This window comes from Beta vulgaris, chromosome 3, assembly GCF_026745355.1.
Source record: "Beta vulgaris subsp. vulgaris cultivar EL10 chromosome 3, EL10.2, whole genome shotgun sequence".
NCBI lineage: Eukaryota > Viridiplantae > Streptophyta > Magnoliopsida > Caryophyllales > Amaranthaceae > Beta > Beta vulgaris.
This window is the reverse complement of record NC_079204.1, coordinates 9,614,675-9,626,500: the sequence shown is the minus strand read 5'-3', so window position 1 is coordinate 9,626,500 and position 11,826 is coordinate 9,614,675.

The window sequence follows — 11,826 nt, the reverse complement described above, 5'->3', positions numbered from 1 at the left end:
GGTTTCGATTCTGTTTCAAATTTTAAAGATAGTTTCTTTCTAGATATTGTTTTAATTTCGTCAAACTAGTTTGTATAGGTTCGGGTTTTCTGGAAGTATTGATTGGGTTTTCGGCCTTACTCACTTCTATTTGGAAAGGACCATGATCATATAATTTTTTTTTTGATCCATTTGAGCCACGAAGGCGGTACAAAGTACAAAGAAGGAGAAGGGGGATTCGAACTTGTGACCTATCGTTCACAGCTCCTCAAGCTTAACTACTAAGCCAAGACATCCTTGATAATGTTCATATAATTATATTACTAAATTAGTTGGGTCAAAACTGACGTTTAGCCGACTCATTTAGTTAAATAGGTCGAATGCTTGACATTAGCCAATGAACTATGAACTTGTGTAAATCCTGTTTTTTAAATAATATTCTTAAGATAAATGGATAAAACATTGGTACTATCTTGGTACTTTCGAGATCCAATCTCTAATATTTTTTTTCACTATCTATTACATTATTAAATTCATGATAAACCCGTTTAAATAAATGGATCATATATCTCAATGCACATATGCGTATTTCATCATAGTTTGTTTCGTGTTGTCGGAGCAACTTTCATTATCTCTACATATAGCTAGATTCATACTACTAATATTAGATCAGATTGGCTAGGTTTTGGGAGTCTTCCACAGACCATCACAAGGGAAAAAAAAAGTATAGACAAAAATGGCGAAACTTTGTTCATAGACTCCTAAAGTTCATCCTGTTATAATTGAAGATAGTAGGCATTTATTGCGTGTGATAAAGTTTCCTGTTTGGTTTGATATTTTTGTTAGCTTTATTCTACTATTCCAAACCAAGTAGTTTGGGCTGTTTAGCATACCAAATCAGAAGTATTTTATAGACATAATACGACATATGTGACCTACCATAGACTTGAAACAATGAAAACTATAAATTATAATGCTGGTTATTGCAAACAATGAAAATTTCCAATTCATTTCCACATTCTCTACCCCATTTATGATCCAATCCAATCTTTATCAATTTCACCTACTTCTAATTCCAATTTTGTTTTTGTGACTGCAAACTACTGTATATGTATCTCATTTGCTAGCCAGCCATTTTAAAGATATGTTAAAATTAAGATATCTAAAGAAATTAATGAGCCACAAATTTTGTGACAAATAAAAGGACAGTGGACCAGAGGGGCCCAACTGTAAAAGCACTGGGAAGCCCATATATATGAGCCTACTTGCATCTTGGTTGAAGCCTGAAGGCCAATACACATACTCCTACTAGTCTACTATGGTCCATTCTAATTTCTTCCTGAAATTAATACTTAGCCCTACAAGTGGCTACAACTATGGTTTAATACAAACTTATTTTCTCTTCTTTTTCCCACAAATCATTCAATTTAAAGGTTTACATTTGTCAGTTGCCTACATCAACATAAAGGGCCGTATTGTTAGCTTTACCCCTGCTGTGCAGTGATAAGGATGGTTCAGATGGCCACCCAGGGCAAGAAGTTTTCACGTCCAACTTCAGATACTGAATTATTGATACTACTAAGCTCGTAGAGTTCTACGTTGCACCTTGCACATAGATGGATATGGGTACGGTTGCGGATTCGAGTACGGGAACTAGAAACGACAAGATTTTGCAATTTTTGGAAAGGGTATGCATACGGCGTACCCATACATGATATGTATCGTATCGGGTACGGGTGCAGGTACGAGTACGTGACCTAGAAGTAGTACCCATGCTACATAGGCATTCTTCGTAAATAGATTTTTCATTTCTAATTTTGGCATTCTTCGTAAGTAATAAGTAAGGAAAATCTTCCAACTTTTCCCTAATATATAAGAAAAAACATATTTATATAGAGTCTTGTTTGATTTGCCTCATTATATACAAAACAGAAATCAAGCTTTTATACTTTTTACTAACATGTATTTAGTAATCGTACGGAAGTGCATCGAAAAATGCAAAAAAAGGAAATCTATTGAAAGATGAAGGGAGTAATACTTAAGAGTCTATATTTAAACAATCGTTACAAGTGTTACATGGATTAATGACAAAAGATGTTTCTCAAGGCTATTACATCAAACTCTACTAAAATCCCGTAAAAGTGATGATTTCTTTATTTGTTATGCAATAATAGAACTTAAACTACTAAACTAAACTGATTGGCATGTGAGAAATGTTGCATCTAGAGAATATTTCTCTTAGTCACATTTAAAAAAAAATGACAATAGATAACATTTTTTTATGATACGTCATTGAGGGAAAGAGGGGTGAGAGTTGATATTATTAGTTATTAGAATTTTTTGCACGCGATGCGTGCTTGAATTTTTTTTCGAAACAGAAACTCGATTTTCTTCGGCGTAAGAGTCAAAAATTGAACATTAGACATATGAATTATAATTGTTTTTAGTTGCAAAATTTGATTGGTTTAGTTTCTGTCACTTAAGTCTCTCACCATTATTTTGTCTTTTTTTTTTTACTTTTCAAAGTTAAATTCTATGAACAAAATAGAAATTTTATTGAATTTATTTACGATTTCTAATATTATAATTTTTTAGTTGATTTTTGAATTAAGTACAAGTACTAACTTCTAAATTCTAAACACTATAAAAAAGTAAATAATTTTTTTCCTTGTCTAACTTCTAAATTATGATTTCACTAAAAATACACCTCTCTTTTTTATCATGACCCACCATTAATTGTGAATGGTTCTTGAGAATATTGATTTGTAAGTAAATTTTTGTAAATGTTTTTGTATGTATTGACGTTCTAGGTTATTAGTTTTAGTTTGTATGTTAATCTTAAGTTTTAATAAAATTTCCTGATTATTTGAGTGATTTGCGTGATTTTATAAGGTGATTTTCTCAATTGTATGAGTGATTTGTAAAGTTTCTTCTATTAAGTGATTTGTGAACGAGTCTTGTAAATTAATTTTCGATAGTTTTCTTTATTGAGTGCCGATTTTGATTTTGACATTTCTTTTGTAATTTAGAAAGGGAAGGGGGCAAAATAGGTATTAAAAAAGAGGACACCATTGCTCCCCTCTTCCCTTATATAATAGAGATATGTTAAATATTAGAATATGATGAGTTGAGATAATATGACAATCATTTATTGACGTGTCTTGTCTTTGGCCCATTCGTCACGACTAAAGTTACTCGGTTTCAACTTTTTATATAATTTTATTTATCGGTTTTTTCACCAGGTATCCCTGAGGTTTTACGAAATACACCAGGTACCCTCGTTGTTTCAAAAATGCACCAGATGCCCTTGTGATTTGCATAAAATGCACCAAATACCCTTAATGACTAACGGTGTTAAGTTTCTGTTAGCTTTTAGGGTTAATTAACCCCTTTAACCCTAATTAAACCCCCCACTCCCGTCGATCCCCCCCCCCCCCACCCCATTGATTTCCGTCAAATCCCACCCACCCACCCCTGTTCCCCCCACCCATGTTGATTCCCGTCGAATCTCCCCCCCATGTTCCCCCACCCCCGTCGAATCCCTCCACCCGCGTCGATTTCAACCAACCGACCCCACTGCTGGGGGGGGAATGGGGTTCTGTTGTTCGTGTGTGTTTTTTACGAAGGAGGGGGAATTCGACAGGGGTGGGGATGCTTCGGGGGTGGGGAGGGGGTGGTGGTGGGATGCTACGAGGGGTGGGGGAGGGTGGTGGGGAAGGGGGGCTGCTACGGGGGGTGGGGAAGGAGAGTTGGGTGCTGGGGGAGGGTTAGGGGGGTTAGTCTTAGGATTAGGGTTTTAGGTTAGAGTTAAGGGTTAGGGTTTAGGTTAGAGTTAAGGGTTAGGATTTAGGGTTATGGGTTAATAATGGCAAAATGATAAATAAAGCTAACGGAAACTTAACACCGTTAGTCATTAAGGGTATTTGGTGCATTTTATGCAAATCACAAGGGCATATGGTGCATTTTTGAAACAACGAGGATACCTGATGCATTTCGTGAAACCTCAGAGATACGTGGTGAAAAAACGTTTATTTATTCTTCAGTAGGTAAGATTTGCTGAGAGGGAGGGGGATGGTAAGGATATCTCAGGACTCGCCTCTAAAGAGTCCTTAGTGAGGTTTGATTACACGGCCTTGAAATTATGAGGCGAAATCTTTAACACTAAGCTAAGCTTTGTTTGGTATATAGTTTCGTTAATTTACAGGTATAATATGGAAACTTGTAATATTGGAAAAGAGTACAGATAAATAAATATGTAAAAATGTAAGATCTCAAACATGAAACATAAAGATAAACAATGTGTAAATATGTAAGATCCCAAACATCGCCGGAGATAAAGCCGGAATTGTTTTATCTAAAGTTAAATTCTGGAGTAACGTATAAGACCTTATGACATTTATACTCCAGCTTGATGTTGAGTTGAAGGTAATTAATTTTTATTAATTGACATAATCTTCTGGAAAAACTTTTTAGTATTGAATTTGGAATAGCCTTAACATTGGTCTTTCGAGTCTTTTTGAAACACTCAAGTATTCCTTCTAAATTGTTAGATACTCTCTGTGTTTTTTTAATCATGGTCACATTTTTGTATGCATCTTTCTATACATGTCTTTGATCTCAAATATCTTTAATTATATATTAGTAAAAATTATAAAAATTAAATATTAATAAAGTATTAATTGAGACGAATCAAACAATACCACACATGATTATATTTTTTTTGATAAATTGAGAAAAATTTAAAAAGATTATATCTTAAGTATGAATAGTGTCAAAATTTCAAGTGAGAAAGATAAAAGAAAAACAGACAGAGTTGTGTTTGTTTCTAGTTATCCATTTTAGCTTCTATCCTTATTATGTTTGTCAATATTCTTAATTATATGTTCTATTAAAAAATTGACATTATAAATTGGGTTTTTTTTGTTAGAAAGGACCTAATAAAATACAAGTTTTGTGGGGAAGGACCTAATAAATTTTTTTTTTGTCAAAAAGGACCTAATAATACTTCCGATTGTGAATTGGAACCACTTTATGAATTTCTGGCCAAATTTACCATTTACCGGCGTTGATCCTTTTTTTTTTTACCCTAGTCGACTCTTTAATTAGTTTCTGTTACCGTAAAATTAGGAGGAGAAGAGAAATTACCGTAAATTTAAGAACCCTAATTTGCAGTTTTGGGAAAAACGTATAATAGGACCCCTAAATTTCAAAACCCCTTAAACATTGAGAGGGAAAATTTTGAAGAGCAAAACATACCTTGGATTTGATGAAGGTTGCAGGATAAAATCGAATAGGTTGATGCTTCCCTTCAATGGAGATTGCGTTGTTGGGAGGAAAGTGTGAGAATTCAATATGTTTGGGTCAGTTAAAATAGGAACAAAACATAAAGGAGTCAACTAGGGGTAAAAAAAGGGTCAACGTCGGTAAATGGTAAATTTGGCCGAAAATGCATAAAGTGATTTTTGTTCACAATCGGAAGTATTTTATTAGGTCCTTTTCGACAAAAATTTTTTTATTAGGTCCTTTCTCACAAAACTTGTATTTTATTAGGTCCTTTCTGACAAAAAAAACCCTTATAAATTTTACATTAATATTAATTTGATAACATTTTATACTTTACATGTATTAATTTTTGACAACATTTTATAATTTGTTAATTTGATAACATTTTTGATAACATTTTTACATGTAATAATTTGATAACATTATAATTTTACATTTTACAAAAATTATTAAAAGAAATGGTCTAATTTTAATATAAAAATAGACCTAGTTACTAAATGAATTAAACTAGTCACCGAAAGAAATTAAACTAGTCACTATTAGATTAATTTTCATTTTAATATTGGATTTATTATTGTCTAATTTTAATTTAAGAATAGGTGGTCTCTTATACAACAAACTTTATAATAAAAGCTTCACAGTTTCATGAGTTGATAAGCCTTGAATCTTGATCAGATAAAACCCATTCCTCACATATTTCATAAGAATCCATTAGACATGACCTTGTTCACAAAATCATTTTGGTGTTCAACAGTAGCAGACCGAAATTTGAACCGAAACTTATTTAATAGTCGCTGAAATAATGAGATAGAGGCTGAGCTGGCTATCTGAAGGAAGTGAGCTGGCAATGAGTACTCACAAAAACAATAGTCTAATCACGAAGCTGGCTATCATTGCAGATATTCAACTTTGCGACTACCGTTAATAAACTAACATTTTTGTTGGGTTAAAAGTACTAATAACAATAATTAAATTACCATTTCATTTGTCATAATAACCACATAATTTATCCTACTTGATATCAAAGTATGTACTTTGATTTTCCTTCCAACACCTCTTTTGGCTCTTTATGAATAAACCAATCACGCATGAAATCTTAGAGCCTAGCCTACAACGAATGAATATAACAGAAAAAAGGTAGAATTACTTGATTAAGGTTGCACATATATAATCATGGACAATTAGTTGGATGCTCATGCTCAATAATAGGGGTTTATAAATATAAGATTGTAGACTTAAATCTAAATCTTGCTGAATTGTACTGTTTCTAATTTGTGAGGGGAAAAATATGGCCTTTCTTAATCCTAATTAATTTAGATAAACTCTACCTATGTAATTTCAGCATTTTAATGTGGGGAATTCAACTAATACATTCTTATGAAATTCGTGCTAATACGTTTAGCTAGTCTAGTATATTAATCTTAGTAATGTAAAAAGTTACTCTATCACATATTAGTATATGAAAATTTACAATTGATGGAGTCTATTATATCGTCGTTAATTATATAAGTAATAAGTCGCATCAAACAATATGATAACTTTAACTATCACTACATATCTTAAAAAAACAACCTTAGCTAGATCAACTGATTTCACCAAAATATTGTGATTACACAAATTTATAGAGCCCACCTAGTTATATCAAAAACTTACCTATTCGGGTTGTAAGGCATAATGCCAAATAAAATTATTTGATATTCTTTATCTATTACAATTTATATAATCTTTGATCGCATACCGTTCAACAAATTTTGATTTGTTTTGGAAAAGTGCTAAATAGTGTTTTTGTATATCTTATTAGTTAGGAGAAATTACAACCTCAAATTTTCTTAGTTGGATACAGTTGATTAGTCAATGTATATCTACAGTGACATATCGCATCCTGGTTAATGGACAGGTTACAGAGTCCTTTCCTTCCCATTATGGGCTCCGTCAGGGTGACCCACTTTCCCCCTATCTATTCTTGTTCTGTATGGATATCTTCTCTCGCATGATAATACTGGCTACGGATATTCGACTATTTGATGGAATTCGAGCTCACAGGTACGCTCCTACTATATCTCATCTGTTTTTTGCTGATGATGCTCTTCTTTTCTTTAAAGCGTCGACTACTTCTTGTACGAAACTGTCCAATCTACTTGATCGATAGTGCCATATTTCTGGTCAAATACTCAGTCTACGAAAGTCATTTGTCAAATTTAGTCCAAATGTTTCCGAGCACATGGGTCAGGAATACAAACGTATCTTGCAACTAAATGCCAACGTTTCCCTGGGCACATATCTGGGTACTCCTGTGGATATCCAAGGGAAGAAAACTCAGCACTTCACCTTCTTACTTGATAAAATTTCTCAACGTATAACTGCGTGGAATCATATACCAATTTCACAAGCTGGGAAATTGATTCTCATTAATTCAGTCCTCATTGCTTCCATAGCTCATATCCTATCAGTCTTCTTGTTCCCACAACAATCACAATAAGTTGGATGCATGCTAGCAGATTCTTCTGGTCCAATTGCTCAGGTAAAGGAATTGCTTGGAAAAGCAAGGAGCTCTTGCATTTGCAAAAAGGTGCTGGAGGACTCGGATTACGTAGTATTGCGGTGCACAATCGTTCGCTTCTGATTAAGAAAGTATGGCGTATTCATAGGAATTCCAATGGTCTTATAAGTAAAGTATTTGCTGATCAAACTTTGCGGCCTACTTCATCAATAGCTACACTGCGTCCTATGCGGATCAATGTTCTTGGGGTGCGCGCGGGTTAATTCAAGCTGAGAAGGTGCTCTTGACAAATTATATTTGGAAAATTGGATCCAAGTCCAGATTACGTGCTGGCAATGAGCGCTGGGTTCATGGAAGGCCTCCATCTTTCGGGATAATGTTCTCTTCACACTGCTACTGCTTCCATTGCTTCCCTCTTGTTGCCACACCAACAAGGATGGAATGTTCCCGGCTTCATTCACTTTTTCATTCCAGCACAGTTCGTGATATACGTACTCTTGAAGTGCCACAACTCACAAACCAAGAGGACCTTTCTATTTGGCCTTTTACTACTTCGGGCCAATATACTACCAAATCTGGTACTACTTCCTCTCTCGAAATACCGATATCTATAGCATGAACCCCCTCTCAATTCGGAGTTCTTTCGAATCTTATGGGGATTGCGCATCATGCCAAAATGGAAACTTTTCCTCTGGAAACTGTTCCATAACGGGTTAGCAACAACATCTAACCTTTCGTACCGTGGTTTGCTAGTTCAGATGTTGTCCAAGTGTAATTTGGAACCAGAGACATGCCAACACCTTTTCCGCTTTTGTCATCTTCCACGTTAGCATGGCAAACTAGCCAATGAATTATTTCCAATCTAACTCCCCTTGTGAGCTTTAAAGACTGGCTCATTGCATGGATACACTATTTCTACCAGCAGGATGGATACAATGGCCATCGTCTTCCTTTTTTGTGGCTATTTTATGGGCTATTTGGCAGGGACGGAATCAAAAGGTTTTCAACGGACAACACCTGATCTGCCTCTAATCCGTTCACTTCAGGACAAAGGTATCCAACAACACTTCACCTTTATGGCTACTCCTCTTCCTCAGCTAGGATTTTGCATGAGGCACCAGGTCCCCAGGGTTTCTTTTCGCACATTTTGGGTTCTCTTCTCCGGGTACCACAGTTACAGATACAAGTGGATGGTCCTGGAAAAGTCTTCTCCTTTGGCGGTATTGCCTGGGTTGTTGATAACGTAGTACTAACACAAGGAGGGGCAAGGTAGCTGCATTTATGCTGAGTCAGCCCTGGTGGCTGAAGCACGGGCTTGTCTGGGGCCTTGCTTTGGGCTCAAGCTCAGGGTTATTATCAACTTTTGATCTACACAGATTCCGATATCTGGTCCGGAGTTTGCTTCATCAAGCCACACAACCTATTTCAATTGCCTGGACTCTCAACGACATTCGAATCCTGGGACAACAACTTCAATGGTGTCGTATTCTAAAAGTTAATCGGCAACAGGTGCAGCGGGCACATGAACTGGCCAATCATGTTCGCCTAGGACAGATACCAATGGCCAACCTGTAGTTGGTTTTGTTTTATGGTTCTGTACGTTTTAACGATGTCCAAAAAAAAAAAAAAAAAAAATTTCTTAGCTAGAAATTATACGCTTTATTTGTTAAAAACAATTCGACAAAGAAATTAAGCTGGTTTGTCATCACTTGGCAAAATACATTGATCAAACATGTCCTTTTCAGATTGTAGTAGCCATTGAAGACTAGAATCACAGTAAAGACGACATGTAGTACAATTTGACATTGTTGCTCAATGGATTATTCTATCCTTTTCTCATAGGTCCGTCAATGCAAGCCAAATTAATACGCAGAATATGTTAAGAATAAAACTCTTCCCATCGAACAGTACCACTCAGGCACTCAAGGTTATTCCAAGAGATATTTCATCATATTCGATCAATTTTCTTTCTTTTTGAAGGTTAAGGGAAAAACTAGTATTTAAGTATGCTAGTCATATTACCTCTTTACTTTTATATTTTCCCCTCATCTGTAGAATTTTGACTTTCACTTGTCTATACATAAAATTTGTTTTATAAACAGGTAAAAAAAAAATCAAAAGACATATTTAAAAATATATATTTTGAGACGAATCTAATAAAATCCACATTAATATATTTTCTTTTTAAAATTGCAAATTAAGTAAAGCATATCAACAGTACAAAAGTATGAAATGTGCAAATTAATAGAAAAAACGAAAATGGTACTTACAGAGAATACATTCCAAGAATATTACAAATACAAAATATTTTTGAAGTTTGTTAAACATTACTCCCAAAATTACTTAAAATACACCCGGTCTCACTTTAAATTTACTATTTGACCCTTCTCTTTTTTCCACCACTAGCCACCACGACACCACCTACCTCCCTCGCCGCCACCAACCACCACATGCCACCACCCACCCCCTAAAAATAAATTTTAATTGGAGCTAGGGGTCGAACGTTTGGCCAGGGCGTTCAACCCATGTTCCGAAAGTTTGGTATGGATGTTCGGGACATGGGTCGAACGTACTTTTGACCTTCAGCCCCAAAAAGTTTTCGTAATATGGGTGGTTGACGAGGTGGCGGTGGCCGGTTGGGATTGAGGTGGGTGGGGGGAGCTGGAGATGGTGGTGGGCTGGTTGTGGCAGGAGGTGGTGGTTTGAGAAAATAAAAGAAATAAAAAGGAAGGGTTAAGTTGGAAATATTTGGTGAAATGGGGGTGATTTTAAGTAATTTCGGGGCGATGAAAATTTCAGTTATTTTTTTTTGGTGTTTAAGTTATTAAAAATATGATTTAGACAAGATTATTATGATTAACTTTAGTATTGCCCAAGATTTTACCAGATAGATTCGCGGTTATTCATACAAAAAAAAAAACTGCTTCATTCATTTGAATGAGCTGATTGAGGGAGTTGACATTTCAATTTTGCTTGTGTTTGCATGATGGTTGGCTAATCATTTTCTAGATTAGATTTAAACTAACATATATAGAGACTTTCTACCACCACTCTAACTAGTACTTCACAAATTATTAAAAGAAACGGTCTAGTTTTAATATAAAAGTAGACTTAATCACCAAATGGATTAAACTAGTCACTGAAAAAAATCAAACTAATCACTATTGGGCTAAAATTTGTTTTCAATATAGAACTTGTCATTGCCTAATTTTAATTTAAAAGTAGGCGGTCTCTTACAAGACTAATTGCTAATACTTCTGTATTTTTCTTAAGACAAAAAATAATCGAAATGTGTCACATCTTCCATTAGACGAAAATTGCCAAAACTGATGCGCACATTTGACATGCCACAAACTTTTGTCACCGACGACCCCCCGTGATGCTCACACCAAACTTTTCTTGGTTGAAATGCACTCCATGAAGCTTTTCGTTGTTCAATTTTAATCTGTTCATTTGTTTTCATATTCTTTAAGCATCTTAGACCCATTTTTTAAAACAGTAATTCCAATAATTCAATAATAGTTAATAAAGTCACTATTAAAGATGTTTCCTCACAAATCATAGAGTAGATGACTATATGCTAATTGTCATTTTGGGATCTTATACATAATGAAAATGTGCAGAAAAACAAAAATAAAAAAAATGCTGGTTCTTACTTGCTCCTGAGTGGAAGATATTGAACTTGTGTTGTGTGTGCGGTTGGTATTCAGCTGTTTCACTTGACTTATTTAACTAGCAAATAATAATGGTGGTTCAATTCAGTTATTAGCATCAGCTGTTATAAAAATGTTCTGCAAAATTAATTATTGGTTCGTTATGGTTCCTACCTATCTAGTGCAAATTTCGACACTCGAACTAGTTACCTTTTAGATTAATACTTACTTTGTGTTTTTAGTTGGAACTATTTTCTTTTTAGATGTTTTTAAATGTAGCATTTTCTTTTTTGGTAAAGGTTTTGAGACAATTTGATCAATTATACTCACTTTACCTACTTCATATGTAAAAAGTATAGACAATTGGGTTGAATTTGAGGCCTTGTTTGGTTGACAAAACAAATCATGGGA